The following is a 19,014-nucleotide window of genomic DNA, read 5'->3' as shown; positions in this document are numbered from 1 at the left end:
TATTCTCAGCATAGGGTGATGTTTGGAATTGATGGGACCCAAACACTACCACTGGAAGAGCTGTTCTCTGCTACTCTGTTTCTGTGATCATCAACTTTTCCAATTTTTTGTATGTCATGGGTTTGTATAAAATCTGATTCTCTGCAGAATCCAGAAACTCTGGATGATCTTCTTCTTCTACTTCAGATTTCAGCCTCCCTAACAGCCACCACGTTTACTGAGCTGCCTTGCTGGGGTCCTGCAAAGGACTCATTTCTCCTCTAAAGCAATAGTCTGACACATATTTGCTCTGAAGCTGCTACTAAGCAGCAATGAAGCATCCCACTATGTAAAAGCCAAACACAAAATTGCAAGCAACAAAATGAGATTTCAAATCAACACAGTTCATCTTCAAGCCACATTGATCATTAAAAATTGGAACAGAACAGAAAAAGAAAGTTTATCCATTGACAAAGTTAGCTTGTCATTCAAATGTCAACATGTCATTAGTGTTTATTGTCAACACAAATGATAACTAAGAACAGTTGGTTGACGAAATAACGTGCACTAAATGCTTAAAATTCTCAGTTGAAAATAATTTTAAATATTGTTAATGTTAATTGCAAATGTAGTTGAAATCCTTGGAAATGACTAGTTGACTGGAGAGACGCAATGTAATTTGTTGATTCAAGGGGCAGCAAACACAGTGCAGGAAAACATTGCTTGCTCTTAGCTGCACTACCACTGTTGGCTTTTCCAGTGCTATTTACAAGATGCTTAGGGGCAGGATGAAAAACAATGAAGTATCTCGAGGTTACTTGTGAAACTGGATCCATCAAGCCGGTGAGTTGCTTTGCTGGTTACCATGGATTCTCACAATGCTTTATTCCAGAAATTTGTGGCTTCTTTAGCAGAAACAGCTTTGTTATTCTGACAGGAAGCCACTTGTTTTCTGTTTCATATTATGACAGACTTATAATGCGGAGAGGCCTAAAACCCATCTACGCTATGACATGAATCTAAGGGATAGAAAAGGGTTTTGATGCACTCAGGAGCAGAGCTAAGGCAAGAGAAAATGGAGCTCTAGATTCCTGATGTTTTCTTCCCAGTGCATTGGCTTACAACTTTAAAGACATTCCAGGCATAATCAGAATGTGAATGTCATCATGTGTGTGAAAGTTACATCAGCATTCTTTAATAGCATATTTAAATGTGGTCATTTCACATGGAGCCCCTTGTGCGGGGTGGGTGGACACACTTACTTTGCTGCATAGCCACTTCATGACCTAACAGTGCTGAGAGATCAGCAGGAAGAAAGCAGAGTTTCCCACAGGAATCTTCCTTTCGGAAGGTGTCTGTCCATTCCAGCTGCTGTAAAAAAAAAAAAAATATGCTGGGTAGTTTATGGGACAGAGGTGTATTCTCACAAGTCTGCACACAGAGATATTGAGAGTCCTGGCTGGCTGTGAGTCTGGTGAGGACAAACCCTATGATCACAGATGACATCTTTTTGCTTTGTCTTTACAAGGCACGGAAGGCGTATGAGCTCCCTTGGGCCTATTTTGCAAAGACTCTTTGATATTTCTGATCTCATGACCTAAACATACTCCAAAGGCCCCCTTCTCATACAATCTCTGGGGACGAGGATTTCAGTAGATGAGTCTGGGGAATGGGGCTTACACAAGCCTTCCCACACTAGCAGAGGTCTACTTGATGTTTTTGTCTGTGCACTGTTAGATTCATAAATCGTGACACTAGGTGATAAATTTCCTGCTATGGTAGCCCCAGAATCACTATGCTGGGGCCCATGTGGGCAGAAGCATCCTGTGGAGCCACAGCAATGAGCTAAGGGCTTGGGCATGCACGAGACTTAAAGATCTCCAGTGTGGCCAGTGCCACCATGGATAATGCATGAAACTGGATATGTGCTATTTGTATGTCTTTCCCATTTTGCTTTCAAAAATTACCTTAAAAAGCAACTACAACAACAAAAACAAACTAAAAGGGTAGTACTCGGGATGATAAAAGGGGGAAGGAATAAAAAAAGGAAGCAACAGAAGTGATGACTTCAGTGGCAGCATGGTCTATGGTGATGTCATGAGGAACACCTTTACCTTGTACAGTCAACATATGTGCACAGGTTTTAATTGCCTCCTTCACCAGATGGCCAGAACAAATCCCAGTGCAGATTGTGGGTTCTGTCAGTCTCTGGGTTGTGGTCTGAGCTCAGACAATGTGAGGACGCAGCACACTCTGTCCTTGAGACTCACTGAGGCCTTGCTTTCCACTGGGTGATTTGACACCACATTGGGAAATGATGTTTTAAAAAATAAGGCATTAAATCACTTGCCCACTTTCTGATGAGCTTCTTGTTTTTCAGCACTTACCTTTGCCTTTTAGATGGGAATTCAATGCACTTGGAAGCAGAAAGTAATCCTTCAGAGAATGCACACAGCTCAGTCAAATACATTTGCCCATAAAAACTTCTGGCTTTTCAATAAGCAATGAGCCAGAGATAGGTATATGCCTGGTGCCTGTCACTAGCAGTGCTCATATAAAACCCCCTCCAGCCATTCAACTTTAGGTCTATGTACAATATAGCTTTTGTTCAGCAGTTTTATTTTAATCTGAATGTGCAGAGACTTTCAGCAACTGTTCTTTATGAGCCGCACGCCACATAATGTTGACAAACCAGCTTTTTATTGGCGCATAAAAGCCTTTCTAGTCAAACAAGTCGACACTGCTATCTATTTTTTCGTCTTAATATGAATATGAATCTTGCGCTTCCTAGTTCAGAGTTTTGAAACCTCAGAGTGGTTATCTTGTGCTTTCTAGAAAGTAGGCTCAGTTTGATTCTATAGATGATCTCTTTTGCAGAGTTCTGTGTTTAAGGATGACACAGATCCCTGCCTTAAATGTAAGTCATCTCCTACTTACAATGACTGAGTCTTAAAACTCACAGGTCTCTGGTGGAGTCAGGTGCCACACAGAGCCCACCACACTGGAGGAGACAGTCACAAATTCTCAGATAACCTAGCTTAGGTCTACAGTACTGCCTAACAAACTGCATACCACATCTGCTCAATGGGCATGTGCAGCTAGGCTACCTGACATCCAACTCAAGAGTCTGCTTCTTGTCTACTCAGTGAGCATGTGCAATGTTGGCTTTAGAGTTCCATGGATACACTCAATGACAAAATGCTGGCACAGGAAGTCATTGGGTGGGATGATGGCAGTTGGTGAAGGATCCGGCCAAGTGATGTTAGTGGTAGGAATATCTATATTTTATAAGCCCACAATTGTCACAATTGCAGTTCTTTATCCAAGGCAACATTAGTGTTCCTTCTGCCTGGACTTCCACACAAACTATCACAACATCTGTTGCCATTTTGTGACTGATTTGGTGTGTCCCCTTTGGGCCTTCAGTGGTCACAAGGACATTTGAAGAGGGTGACGTCCCATCCTGGCCCTGGGCAGCCTTCTGCCTGTCTGACCCCTAGCTGCTTCTTGCTTCTCTCCCTTCCCTTCCAGGGGTCTGCTCTTCTCCTCAGGGGACTTGTCCTGCCACTTTTCACCACACTATGGCTCTATTCTCTGCACACCATTAAATACCCCCCAGAAAACTGCATCACACATGAATGTGCACAATTTACTTAGAACACATTCACACAGTGGTTAATTGCTGAGAAAGTCTGCGAGGAGAGAAGGAGCCTGTAATTATTTCATTTGGTGAAAGTATTGTTTACAGAATTACACATAAATAGAAAAGTTGTGTACTGTGCTTAGACCTAATGAGATGCAGGTCACTGGGGGTTGCCTTGCTTTCCCTTATTTCTTCCAGCCAGGGAAGAAATGCTCCAGCTGTGGAGCACCCTACAGACAGGATCTGGCCGCGGTTTCTCCCAAGGCTTCTCCATACTCATCATAGAATCTCAGTGTTTACTCACCCTGACAAAAATGGAGATCTCTTTACTAGTGTGTCCACCTCAGCAATATTTCCACCTCATAGCACTGAATGCAATTTTTCAAGAACTCTCATTTTTTTTAACCCAGTGATTTCCTAATCTCCCCCCACCCCTCTCTCTCTGTTTGTTTGTTTTGTTTTGTTTCCATGCCCGAGACAGAACCCTGGGCCTCCCACATCCTAGACAAACTTTGTTATGGTCTCTTGTTTATCTGGTCACTAAATGGCTTCTTTATTATAACATTGGCTCACTGGGGAGGGAGGAAGGAGGCTTTGCTCTCCCTGTCTGTTGCTAATGCACAGGTACTAAATGCAGCTTTGGGCACAATAAAACCTTGCTGAACAGGTGCCGGTAATGCCTAATGTCTGATGCCTAATGTCTAATGTCAAGACCACTGTTGAAAGGTTCAGGCAGACACCTAGGCAGCTTAAAGGGCCCTGTGTTGTATGGCCACGTCATGGCTATGTCAGTCATTATGGGGCTGCATAGGGACTCAGTGCGCATGTGTGAGCTCCCACTTTTAAACCCTCAGCATTATTCTCCTCTTTCTCTTTCCAGTAGTCGACCTCTCTCTGTGTCTCTTCTCTCCTTACTCTCTGCCCTGCTCTGTTCTTCCATTTCTCTCTCTCTCCCACCCTATAATAAACTGGTTAATGTGCTCTCTATAGTCCTTGTCCATCTCTTGAATTTCTTTCTTTTTTTTTTTTTTCTTTTTGGTTTTTCGAGACAGGGTTTCTCTGTGTAGCTTTGGAGCCTATCCTGGCACTGGCTCTGGAGACCAGGCTGGCCTTGAACTCACAGAGATCCGCCTGCCTCTGCCTCCCGAGTGCTGGGATTAAAGGCATGCTTGAATTTCTAATTAAAGCAAAAGAATAACAACTGTAGAACATTCTCTTGGCTGAGAAAATGGTCCATGCTGTTGCTGAAAAAACTAAGATTACTGTGTTAGTTTGAATAAGAATGTTCCCCCATAGGCTCCTATATTTGAATGCTTGGGCACCAGGGGGTGGTTCTCTTTGAAAGGATTACAAGGATTAAGGGGTATGACCTTTGTGGAGTAGGAAGTGTAGCACTGTAAGGATTCAAAAGCCCATGCTAGGCCCTGCCCTCTTCCTCTGCTTTCAGATCATGATGTAGCTCTCAGCTTATTCTCCAGCACCAAACCAGTGTGCTACCATGTTCCCTGCCATAATGATAATGGACTAAGCATCTGAAACTGTAAGCAAGCTGCCACTTAGATGTTTTCTTTTATAAGAGTTGGCCATGGTGTCTCTTCACAACAATAGAACAGTGACTCAGACAGTTATGACACAAGAGAAACAGAGATGACCAAAGACAAGTTCATGAAGACAAAGGTTGTGATAAGTTCCCTCATCATATTTCTGCATTCTCATTTCTAGTCATGCCACAAAATATGCTAGTGGGGTTATCTTCATTCATCCAAGCTGCTAAAACAAAACACATTTAGGGGCCGATAATTTACAGAAAATTATTTCTCTTAGTTTGAAAGTCCAAGATGAAGTTGGCTGTGGAACCCATTAGCCTCACTTCCTCATCTCTGAATGATGACCACATTTCACCTTTCTGCTCTGCTTTCACTTGGCAGAAGGGACAGGGACAGGGACAGTCGCAGAGGCTTCTTCTATAAGGGAACTTTCTCAGTCACATGGTTTCCATTCTTGGTACATGGTTAACCCCCAGAGGCTTACTTCCTAGTAAGAGTTCAGAATTCAATGCAGTTTTGTGGAGACTGAAGCACATTGTACAAACAGCCCAAGGACAGGCTTTAAAGTTAGCAAAACACTACAAGAACAATACTGTAGTTCCATTTTGAGTATTGCTCCATTCATCATGGGATTTATTGATGTTTTAATGCTACCACATCTCCCCAAGAAGTAGGTTGATTGCATGGAACACACCTGTTACCACAATGCTCACAGGCTGAGGCAGAAGGTTTGAGGGTTGGAGGCCAGATGAAACTACCAAGAAAGACTGCCTCAGAAACAGGTGACAGGAGAGAGGCCTGGATTTGGGCAGGAAAGGTGTTTTCAGGCATGAGAACATTTTCAGGCTCACCCCACCAAAAGCCTCCACCCAGGTTTTTCTTGGTGTGGTCTGATGGATGCACTGTTCTTCCTGCCCTTTTCTGAATAGCTTTCCTGAATGTCCTGCTCATCTGTCTACCCACATCAGCCTAGGCAGTCGCCACTTGTAGCACCATTAGGTAAACAGTGAAGCTTTGTGTGCCAGCAGCCAAGCGTGAAAGAGCACCGGACTGAAATGTTCACGAATCCCATGACAAAGGCTCACACCACCCCCGGGGAGACAGTGATTCATTTCGTTCTGCTTTGCTGAAGTTATCTCTCAGTGTCATCCCTTTAAGAAGCAGAGTGTTGAATGCCCCTCCAGGTCAAGTCATAGCATATTTTTACTTTAATTACTGCAGACATGGAAAAGGAAGCAAGAAAGCCTAGCAAATAGTAGACACACATTTAACTGCTCTGTAATAGTGGCTGACAGGGCTCTTTGGAAGACTTGGCACATATCTGACTCTACTGCATGCAATACAAACTGAGTAATTGGGATCTGGTGTCATGGAATATTTACATTATATGGCCAGCTGTTCTTGCCTTTTTTTTTTTTTCCTGTGCTGAATGAGGATTCTTTGATGATTGACTAGAAACTCATGAGCTCCACCTTACCAGACACAGAGATCATTTAACTCACTGGTGTGAATGCCATGTTCCTCAGCTGCATGGCGTGACATGACATTCACCATGCTGGGCTGGTACCTTGTCCCAAGGAATGTGCCATAGATGTGCTGTGATTTCAACAACAAGATAATCTTCAAGGACCACAGGACTTCCTCACTTGGCCACCACTTCTCTTTTGGAACTGGCTTTGCTGAAGGGAGCCTTTCCCAGGGCTCAGGTCACCCAGACACTGGTCAGAATAGGAAGCAAAGGCTTTGTTCTAATTGGGGATGACTCTGAGTAGCTCTGGAGTTCAGTTTGGAGTCCCCGGCTTTTCTTCTGGGACTATATTCAAGTCTCACTTTGTTCACACAATCCTATTTCTTCTGTGACCTCCATGGCTGCTAATTTCAAGAACATTTCTTACATAAATGTCTCTTGTATGCTCAGAGCCAATTTCCTGAAAAAATGTATCCTTCAGCGATAGATCCTCTATGAGCTAAATTTCCCTGCCTCTGTTCATACATCGAAGTCTCAACCTGTAATGTGACAGTTGTTCTAAAATTACTGTTCATCTTTAAAATACAGTAATTTTAGAACAACTGTCACATTACAGGTTGAGACATGTGACCTTCCTCCCTCCAACATACTAGAGACACGTGATAATATTTGGAGACAAAACTTTGGGGAAGTAACTTAGGTTAGAAGAGTTCATAAGAGTAGGGTTCCGAGGGTTGGCACCTTTAGAAGAGAGAAGAAACTTGTCTGCACATACATACCGAGAGCAGACATGCAGAGGAGCCACCTGTCTGCAAACCAGAGACGTCAACCCTAGTGGACCCTGAGCAGATCAGTACCTAACCCTGTGCAGACCATGGGGATACATCTGTGCTGATCCCTTATCTGTGGTATTTCCTTCCGTGACTCTGTCTCACTACGAATCTTCAAGCTTGGAGAGTGGGCAAAGATTGGAGCACAGTGCTTACATCCTATGTGAGCTTTTTGTTTTGGTTTGGTTTTTTTCTTTGTTGGTTAAACTATTTATTGAGGTTTGTTTGCATAAAGTGCACACCTGGTAAGTGGAGAGAGAATATCAATGGAGTTTCACAAAAGCATCTAGAGTGTGACACTGGTACTGAGACCAAACAATGCAGCTGTCTTTTATTCTCAAATGGGCACTACACCCTATTTTCTTTTTTAATTTATAGGTGCAAGTTTATACATTTTGTTCTGCTCTTGAAAGAAAAATACTAAAAATATTAATTTTAAAAAGCTCCTTTTGTCCACTTTCATCTTAATTCTGCTCTTGATTATTTTCTTCTGCTTTACTTATTTCATGTTTACCTTTTTTGTTTGTTTGTTTTTCGAGACAGGGTTTCTCTGTGTAGCTTTGGAGCCTATCCTGGCACTCACTTTGTAGACTAGGTTGGCCTGGAACTCACAGAGATCTACCTGCCTCTGCCTCCCGATGCTGGGATTAAAGGCATGTGCCACCAAAGCCTGGCTCATGTTTACCTTTTTATCTAGCAAGTTTTATACCATTGACTTTAATTTTCCTTTATTTTTGGTATTAGCATTTATCACAACAAAGCCATCTACAAGCACAGCTTTAAATACATTCCCTAAATTCCATATATGGCATTATAATTATATTTAATTAGACATGCTTTAAATTTTCCTTCTAATTTTCTTTTCTCTGACACAAGGTTTATTTAGAAACGCATGAGTTATTGTCACTTATTTGTGATTTTTCTAGATATCTTGTGATTCACATCTGGGCTAATTTTGTTTCTGTCTGAGAGTAATCATTATTACACTTTTAAAGATTTATTTTTTGTTTGTAATTGTGCTCTCAAATGCATTTCCAAGTATTACTTGTTTGACTGAGGCGGGGTCTCATGTTTGCAGTTATGAAGATAGAATTATCTGAGTCTTACTTTATTCTGTCAATGTTGACTTCGTGGATTTTGATCTTGACTGGGGATTTACATGCTTGTTTGTTGCAGCGTTTCTGGGAGATTGATTTTCTATCATTGTTCTTCTTGCTGTGAAGTTTTATTGATCTGACATTAACAGAATCGGTTCAACATTCCCAATACTTTATTTAATTTTTCATCCTTTTCCCTTTTTACCTACCACATAACTGAGTCACCATGCTATTCCCTCCATGCTACAGTGTTTCATCCTTTAATATTTTAAAATAATTGTAGACATAGTCATTTAAGTATATCAGTTCACTAATTTAGATTATGGCCTTTTTCTTTTCTCCTTATATATTGCTATTGAATTGATAGATATTTTTTATAATTCTACCTTAATCACTATTTTAAAGATATAGCTGGTTGAATTTTATGCTAATAGTTTTCTAGATGTTAGAATGAATGTCTTTAATCCAGCACAGTACATCATTAAAAGCTTGCAATCACTAGGGCCACGTATCTCTCCTCCCTCATTCAGGAGGTGTTTTTTTTTACATGTGTGGCATCTATTTATGTAAAAACCTCAATGCATATAGTTTACTTTAAATTTTCAGATATGTTAAAATTAAATCTTTATAATCACATATTTGCCTTTTCTCATGTTTTTCCTTCTGTTGTGGCACTGTGGATTTCTGTTGTGTATCGTCTTAGTCACTTTTCGTTAACTGGTCAGTTCATAATGGCAGGAAATCTCATAGGCAGACTTTTGAGTTAAACTGCATCTGCATCAAGAAGCAGAAATTGATGATGCAAGTACTTGGCTCACTTTCTCCTGTATAGTCCAGACCAGAGCCAGCAGACAGTGTCGCCCACAGTGGGCAGGTGGTGGTTCTAAATCCCGTCCAGTTGAAAATTAAGACTAATTATGACAAGTGTCATTTCACTGAATGAATGACTGACTCTTTGAGTGTTTGCTTTAGTCTAGTTGGCTGAGGTTATAGATTTTTTTTCCATGTGGAAATAATTTTATTTAACATTCATTCTTATGGATTGGCATAGGCAACCAGGTTGATAGTTTATATGGTATCTTAGCTTTATTAGTTTTATTTCACTTTTATCTTAATTTCAATAGTTATGATAAAATGGCAGTAATATTTTGATTCTCTTGTCTGTATGTAAACTCACTTTTCTCTGTTTAGTTTTATTATTTTAATTTTAGGATTTTAACTTTTAGAATTAAATATTTTGACAAAACACTTTATTGGGAATTTGGTTAGTTTTTTTTAACTCTTTGCAAAACAAACAAGTTATAAATTAAATATAATATATATATATATATATATATATATATATGTACATGTACGTGTGTGTGTGTGTGTGTGTGTGTGTGTGTGTGTGTGTGTGTGTGTGTGTGATTTTGGAAAATTTGAAATATTTTGAGCCATGCATTTTTCCCTTGTTTATCTTCTTTATCCTCTTATTTCTGAAACACTAAATTTAAGAAACTATATATATTTGCTTTTTAGTCCCAAGATTTCATATTTTAAATAGACTTACATTTTATAACATTAGGGTGTTGACATCTGAATTCTATTGTAATCTCTTTTATGTTTCCCTTTGATGAGTTCAAGCCCTGTAAACTAAGTGATTAGTGCCTATTTTGTGCATATTTTAATCATTATGAAGGAATTTCCTGTCTTTCTGACACAGTTTCCTTCCTTTGGGCAATTTCCATGTGCTTATAGGATTCTAAGGTCTCTTGGGAATCTTTGCATGTGGGAAGATATGTTACCAAAGCCAGTGCTGGGAGAGTGCACAGGTGTGATCTGACACCAGCCACTATTGTATGAAGCATCCATAGTTGAGACAAGCTGCAGGGACCACAGACTTCTACATTTGTTCAGAAGCAGGTTTTGGCATTTCATGTTCTTCTCACAAGGCAAAACTGTCCTCTTTCACTGTAGTCTTTCCACGTTTGCTCACAAGTAGAGACAGCAGCAGTGTGTGCTGGCTGCAGTATGAGGACGCAGTGGGGGTTTTCTCTGTAGAAAGTGACCACACAGTATTTGGAAGTGTAAGGTGTTGCTGTGTCCTCCCAATGTTTCTGTATGGGACCACAGGAACAAAAGAGACCTAACTATTAAGGGAAATGCCACCCAACAGCAGTCATTAGGGTGTTTTTCTGTAATAGCTAATGGTTTTATTCTTACTTAACTTTTGAAATATTTGCTGTACTTTGTTATTTATGTGGCAGGTGTTTATCTGTGTTTGGGTATTTACATGTGTGCCTCTAAAGGCCAGAAGAGGCAATCAGATCCCCTGGAGCTAGAGTTACTACAGGTGGTGGTAAGTTGTTCTTGTGGGTGCTGGGAATCAAACTTAGGTTCTTTACTAGTTCAACAAGATGAGCCATCTATCCAGCCCCCTTAGATGGTTTTATTTTTAAATGGGTAATATTGTGTGAAAAGTAATATTGCTACAAATTCTTTCAACCAGAAATTAAAAATTCCATGTTACTAAATACAGAGTTGGCAATTTCAGAGCAGCAGCTGCTGTGAGATGTGCCCTGAAAATAGGAATTGGGATATTAGCTCCATGGTGAGGTAAGCCACAGTTGTACCTCCTTAACTGATCCTAGCTCTGTGAGCCAAGCAGAGAGACACTGGCCACAGTTAAAGAGAAAGGAGGCATGTTCCGAGGATTAGTCCCCCATGGCCTGGGCACTAGTGTAAAGGACTCAGGGAAGGAAGGAAAGAAGTGACAGTAGGGACTCTTTGCCTAACATGTTTCTGGTAGAAATGTTTCCAGACATTCATTGCTGGATACAATCTGAGGTGAAAATTGTCTCCAGCTGAAAACCATTGTTGTAGGGCTTAGCAAATATTAGATAGAACAGAGTTTGGATTCTGGCCATATGCAGGAATTTTATAATTCAAAGCTGAGTACTAGTATTGTCCTTTTGAATAAGTGAACATATAATGTTTGAGAGATGACTAATGACAAGTGATCTGCATTCTAGATAACCTGTTTATTAGCTTCCTGCTGAAATAAATAATCTGGTATTTAAGTAAACAGAACCAAAGGCTCATTCCCCTGCCAGAACTCACAGCTATCTGTTTCAGCTTAGAAAACACCCTGCTACTGCTTCAGAAAAGATTTGGAACATTTACATAGAAGGCCTTAGCACCTTAAATCAGTCCAATCCTGCTCTGCTAGAACCAAGAACTCTGCCAGAAGAACATTGCCAGGTTGGTAACAGTCCAAGAACACTTTTGTACAACCTCTTAAGAGACTAACAAATTACACGCAGTTACCCAAAGAAAGGAACTTTGTCACACAGAATTGAAAATAGAGAAGAGACATTTACAATACCCAAAGCCATCAGCTAAGAGAAGTGTAAGTGATGAGTGGGGAGAGGAGAATGATTGATTATGAGCACTTGTTAGTATTTGAGAGGTTTAAGTTCCATCATCAGTACTCACCTGCATCAGCGTCACTTAAACACCATTACTCATTCATAGTGAGAAGCAGCAGGTTGTCTATGGAAATGCCTGCTTTCTTTCTTTATTCTTTCTCTTTCTCCAGAGGATTTTCAGTGACATCCTACAGTCTTAAGAAATCATCCAAGGCTAGTGACACTTCTTTGTGTGTAGGGTAGGAGTGGGGCAGAGTGGGCAGGGTGGGGATAGCTAAGCTAGTAAAGTGTGTACCTGAGCACCTGAGCTTGATCCTAAGTACCCAAGCAAAAAGCTCTGTGTGGCTGCAAACACTTGGAATGCTGGCACTGGGAAACAACTACAGAAGGTTCTCTGAGGCTCACTAGACAACCAGCCTAGACTAATCAATAAACCCCAGGTCTCAGTTAGAGACTGTGTCTCAAAAAACAAAGTGATCACTGCTGAGGAGTGACCCTGAGATTTAACTCTGCCCTCCAAAACCTCTAGCACACACACACACACTTGCACACACACATGCACCCCATAGTGTGAGCATCATTTTAGATAGCCATGTAACCCTGTGATTTGCACTGGGAAAAGCAATGTTTGATAAGTGTCATAGGTTGGTGCTTCCCATTGAAGTACTTGTACTGAATCTAAACCAAAGGATGGAGAAGACATTGGAGATGGGAGCATCTTCCTGACCATCAGAAGCAGGACAGTATCTTGCAGATCTTCAAACATTAGCATGAAAGGGGACTTTCAGAGGAAGAGATTCGTACAGAGCAGAGAAAAATCAGACATCTATTTGGAATACATGTTTGTCTGAGGCCATTTCCTCATGGAAGCACATTTCTATGAAGAAGACAGTCCTTACAGTGACCATGCAGTAATGATGTTCATGAACATCAGAAAAAGGATAAGGATAGCACATGGAAAGAAATTATGGGGGATTTTGAAGTCTGGATATGTGGAGGCAAATCTCCAGTGAAAAAGCCAAAAACATGTGGTATTCCTAAAATTTCTAGGCCTTTTTGGAAATGGGGGTCTCTTGAGTAACAATGATGGAGGAATTTCTTTCAGTTATCTTTTAGACAAAATGCATGTGCAATGGGATACTAACTGATAAATGCTAGCCCAAGTTGAGTCGATCCTTACTCTCTGTCAGGGAATGAACTTATCCTTAAATCTATAAGTCTTTAGAAAATGGAAAGATCTCCCGTGCTCTTGGATAGGTATGATCAACATAGTAAAAATGTCAGGCCAAAAGCAATCTACACCATCAAAATCCCAACACAATTCTTTACAGACCTTGAAAGAACAGTACTCAACTTCATATGGAAAAACAAAAACCCAGGATAGCCAAAACAACCTGTACAATAAAGGAACTTACGGAGGCATCACCATCCAGACTTCAAGCTCGATTATAGAGCCATAGTCCTGAAAACAGCTTGGTATTGGCACAAAAGTAGACATTGACCAATGGAATCAAATTGAGAACCCTGATATTAACCCACACACCTATGAACACCTGAGTTTTGACCAAGAAGCTAAATCTATATAATGGAAAAAAGAAAGCATCTTCAACAAATGGTGCTGGCATAACTGAATGCTGGCATGTAGAAGATTGAAGATAGATCCATATCTATCGCCATGCAAAAAATTAAGTCCAAATGGATCAAAACCCTCAAAAGGGAGCTGGAGAGATGGCTCAGAGGTTAAGAGCACGGGCTGCTCTTTCAGAGGTCCTGAGTTCAATTCCCAGCAACCACATGGTGGCTCACAACCATCTATAATGATCTGGTGCCCTCTTCTGGCATTCAGGCATACATGCAGACAGAACATTGAATACATAATAAATAAATAAATCTTAAAATAAAAAAAAACTCTCAACATAAATTCAGCTACACTGAACCTCCTAGAAGAGAAGGTAAGCAGTACCCTCAAACGAATTGGTACAGGAGGCTGCTTCCTGAACATAACACCAGTAGCACAGACATTGAGATTGACAATTAATAAATGGGACCTCCTGAAACTGAGAAGCTTCTGTAAGGCAAAGGACACAGTGAATCAGACAAAATGGCAGCCCACAGAATGAGAAAAGATCTTCAGCAACCCCACATCTGACAGAGGGCTGATTTCCAAAATATACAATGAACTCAAGAAGCTGGCCACCAAAACACCTAACAATGGAATGAAAATGTGGAGTGCAGAACTAAATAGAGAATTATCAACAGAGGAATCTAAAATGGATGAAAAACCCTTAAGAAAGTGTTCTACATCCTTAGCCATCAGGGAAATGCAACTCAAAACAACTCTGAGATACCATCTTACTCCTGTCAGAATGGCTAAATCAAAAACACCAGTGACAGTCTATGCTGGAGAGGATGTGGAGAAAGAGGAACTCTCCTCCATTGCTGGTGGGAGTGCAAACTTGTAAACCACTTTGGAAATCAGTATGGTGTGTTCTCAGGAAAATGAAAATCAGTCTACCTCAAGACCCAGCAATTCCTCTCTTGGGCATATACCCAAAGAATGCACATTCATACAATAAGGACATCTGTTCAACTATGTTCATAGCAGCATTATTTGTAATAGCCAGAATCTGCAAGCAACTTAGATGCCCCTCAGCTGAAGAATGGTAGAGAAAATGTGGTACATTTACACAATGGATTACTACTCAGTGTGAAAAAAAAAGACAAAACAAAAACAATGGAATCTTGAAATTTTTAGGAAAATGGATGGAACTAGAAGAAACCATCCCGAGTGAGGTAACCCAGTCACAAAAAGACAAACATGGAATGTACTCACTCATATATATTCTTTAGACATAAAGCAAAGGATTACAGGCCTACAATGCACACTGCTAGAGGAGATAGAAAACAAGGAGTACCCCAAGAGAAGATTGCATAGTCCCTCAAAGAAGGGGAGGGAGACAAGTACCCCTGAGAAAATTGGGAGCATGTGGCAGGAAGAGGAAAAGGGTGGGACAGGGAGAAGAGGAAGAGGACTGAGACAGGAGAAGAATAGAGGAGGGCAAGATAGGAGATGCCTTGACAGAGGCAGACAGTACAGATTTGGAGAGAAGTCTGGCACAGGGGAAATATTAGGGGATCCACAGGAATGACCCCAACTAAGAATCCAAGCAGTGGTGGAGAGGATGCCATTAATGCCCTTCCCCAATAATGAGACTGATGACTACCTTGGTTACCATTTCTAGAGCCTTCATCCAGTAGCTGATGGAAGCAGAAAAAGGCACCCACAGCTAAGCACTGAACCACACTCCTGGAATCCTGTTGTGGAGAGGGAGGAGGGATGACAAAGGAGCCAAGATGGTGCTGGAGAAACCCACAGAAATAGTTGACCTGACCTAGTGAGAGCATGGAGACACTAGTTATAAAGCTGGGAAACCAGCATTGGACTGAACCAAGCCCTCTGAATGTGGTACCAGCTAGGAGGCCAAGACAGTTTATTGGACCTCTAACAGTAGAGCCAGTGTTTATCCCTAGTGTACAAGTGGACTTTGGGAGCCCATTCCCTATGGAGAGATACTATTGCAGCCTAGATACTGCAAGGAGGGCCTGGGCCCTCCCCCAAATGATGTGATGGACTTTGATGGTACCCCGTGGAGGGCCTCACTATCCCTGGAGTGGAGGTGGGGGATGGGTTGGGGAGGTTGGTGGGTAACATGGGAGGATGGGAGGGTGAGGGAATGAGGGGATGGATATGTATATATGGTCCCTCTAAAATTAAAAAAAAAAATCCTTAATACCCCAGTGCTCTGTCTACTTTATACCTCAATGCTGTGGCAAAGTGAAGGTCCACTTGAGGAAACAAATTAGCAGAGTCATTTTCTTCCCTGACATTCAGCTCCCCAGAAGGCTCAAACACTGTCTTTTGTTTTGTTTTGTTTTCTGCATTTTACATGTTTATTTTTGTTATTTTTTTATTTAAAAATTTATTTTTCATTTTACACACCAACCCTCTCCCTACCTCTCCCGCTTCTCACAGCCCATCCACTCCTTAGAAGGGGTAATGCATCTCTGGGGGAGTCAACAAAGTGGGTCCCATGCAGGTTCCCCAGTGATCAGTCCAGAGTCTGTGAGCCCCCACTTGTCAAGAGCTGTCTTTAAGGTTTGGAAGGCATGGAAAGTGGTGATCTCTGAAACCACACTAGTTGTCTTTGTCAAAGCCAAAGTGTGGTAGCAGTTGCATTGGAGGTCGTGAGGCATAGAACTTCAGTGCATCTGCCATTGGCTGAGTAGTAGCCATTCATTAGCAATACCCAGGAAAATGTGAAGAACCAACCTATCCTAACTATAACCTTGGCTTGCAGTGAAAACAGCTCCAGGCTTCTGATGAGGAAGAGTAGAGAATTGCAGCATGTTACTAGCCTGTTCATTTTCCTTATCTAGGGATTCACGCCTCAATAAATAGAACCAAGATGGTCCCCCAGAAACAGGCCCAGTGCTCCATCTCTCAGGTGATTCTAACTTTTGACAAGTTGACAATTAACCATCACTGGAGCCCTAGATTACCTGGCATGCTGAGCAGGATAAATCTACATAGGCATTCTTAATACTTTCAGAGTGAGCACTGGAGATAGAATAACAAAGAATCACAAAGAGGCTCAGAGTTGAGAAAATACAATAGAGTAGGAAGTTGATTTTACTTTTGCTAAGAAGTTGTAATAGTTGCTGTTAGGGATACCACAATCTGGACAATGATCTCTGTTATGTGGTAAGAAGTAGCTTCCCCTAGAAGTGATGTCTAAGCTGAGATCTATGGGAATGGTAGAGGTTGACCAGATAGACACGCTACTTTTCTGTTCTATTTTTAAGTTCATCATTTGTAAAAGACAGTAATTGGTCAACCTTATAGTCCAACTTTGAGGGCTGGTGAAGCTAGCAGAGAGGAGAGCTGGCTATCAAGCATGGTGCTTAGATTTCAAAGGAAGGACCCTGAAGAGGAGAAAATGTCCCATGTGGAATACTCACTTTGATGATGCCATCTAGAATTTAAAAGTGTGTGTGTGTGTGTGTGTGTGTGTGTGTGTGTGTGTGTGTGTGTGTGTGTGTGTGTGATGGCTGGGGGGAGGTGTTGTGTACATGAGTACAGTACCTATACAGGTCAGAGGGGCCATTGGATCTCCTGGACATGGAATTACATGCTGCTGTGAGCTGTCGATTGTGGGTGCTGGGAACTGAACTCCAGTCTTCTGCAAGAGAAGTCCATATTCTTAAAGACAGAGCTTCCTCTCCAGCACTCAGAAACAAACATTTTGAGATCACTGCTATAAGTGAAGATTTATTTTGGACACATAAAAAAACTTAAGGTAAATTAGCAAACTATTCTGTTTTCCAAGGAAGAGACCATAAGGCTTGTACAAGGAACACTGGTTTAAGTGTATGGAACCCAAAGTAGGGCTTTAAGAACCTAAGGATTGGCTCAAGTAGCCGAGGAAACTCAAGTTGAATGGAAGTCAGGAAATAATGGTGGAAGGCAGGTTCCTTCTTGCTTCCTCAGGTCTTGTGAGTGTGCATATTTGATTAATCAAAAGTACCCAATTATCTCACAAGTTCAAAATTCTATCACCAGTTATTGTGTCCAGTAAGTAGAAGTAGCTTCTGGAGAACTGGATTTGTTGGAGAACTATAAGATAGCTCCTAGTAAAGGAAAAACTCCTTGAAACTGGCCTCACCAAAAAAGGACCCAGGGTTGTTCTGGGAATAAGTAATTTTGGAAGTGTAGCTCCCAGCTGAGAAGCACTGGGATTGACTTGAATATATCAAATGGGACATTCCTTTCCCCAGACTTACTAAGTCAGAAGTCTGGAAACCTCCCCAATAGCAGGACAAGCTCTCAGGTGACTCTGTGTAAGCTCAAACCAGGAAAATGCAGTCTGGGGTGCTAGAAGCAGCAACTCCTAGCTTCTCCTTTGATTCTGTGTTTTAAAAAAACTTAATCATTGGCAGTTTCCATCCCCAAATCAAATTCCCCAAAGCAGACAAGGGCCCCCTTTACATTTATAGATTACCATTTGCCTCTGCGCCACATCTGTATCCCCCTCTATACAGAGGCAGTCCTTTGTCCCTCAAGGACAAATACCCCTGCCCTCTCTCCCTTGTTGCCTTCCCCTTCTTCCTCTTCTCCTATCTCCTTTGTTTGTTCCTTATCCCTGTTCTCTGTCCCTCTGGGGTAAATAAACCTCCTTTGTGCTGAGAACTTGATCTTGGGTGTCCTGAGTTGATACTTTCCCTTTCATACATCCTAACACTCAAAAATAGCCCTATACTCCTTAAAAACCTAACAAGATAATGACAACCTTTGCAATTCTCTGGGCATAAGGACCAAAACAAAGAGGTATAGCCCATTTTTTCTCTCTCTGAGACAACCCAGAGAGAGAGGCACTTGCTCCTGCCTCCTCACTTGGAGGCATCCTCTGCTTCTGCATCTTCTGCCTATTACTCAGGCCCAAGCTTTCCCAGCAGCTACCACCACTGGCCATGTCCCTCCTCACAAATAAATAAAAATAAACCTTAAAATAGATATCCACTATAATGAAATAACTGAAAATTAGTTATGTGAATCAATGATTTACACTTTCAGAGTCCACTGACAAATGTGTACTGTGCCAGTTTCTGAACAGTGGTCCTGACACAGCACTGCAAGCCAAGGGTAGCCTTCAGGGCTACTATGTCAGTCTCTCCATCTGGTAGGCTCTGAAGTCTTCATAAGACAGTAGTTATCCATGGGAAAGTGGCCTACTCTGGGAAGCTTCTTCAACTATTCCCCTTAACAGAGCAATCAAGGGGCTGGAGAGATAGATGACCCAGCAGTTAGGAGCACTGGCTGCTCTTCCTGAGACCTGGGTTTGATTACCAGCACCAACATGGTGGTTCACAATCATCTGTAGCTTCAGTTCCTGGGCATCAGATGCTCTTTTCTGGTCTCCATGGGCACCACATACTTTGATGCATAGACATACATTCAGACAAATCACCCATACACATAAAATTTA

This window comes from Cricetulus griseus (genome assembly GCF_003668045.3).
Source record: "Cricetulus griseus strain 17A/GY chromosome 1 unlocalized genomic scaffold, alternate assembly CriGri-PICRH-1.0 chr1_1, whole genome shotgun sequence".
In the NCBI taxonomy this organism is placed as follows: Eukaryota; Metazoa; Chordata; class Mammalia; order Rodentia; family Cricetidae; genus Cricetulus; species Cricetulus griseus.
The sequence above is the reverse complement of the archived record's forward strand: the minus strand, read 5'-3'. Positions refer to the sequence as shown.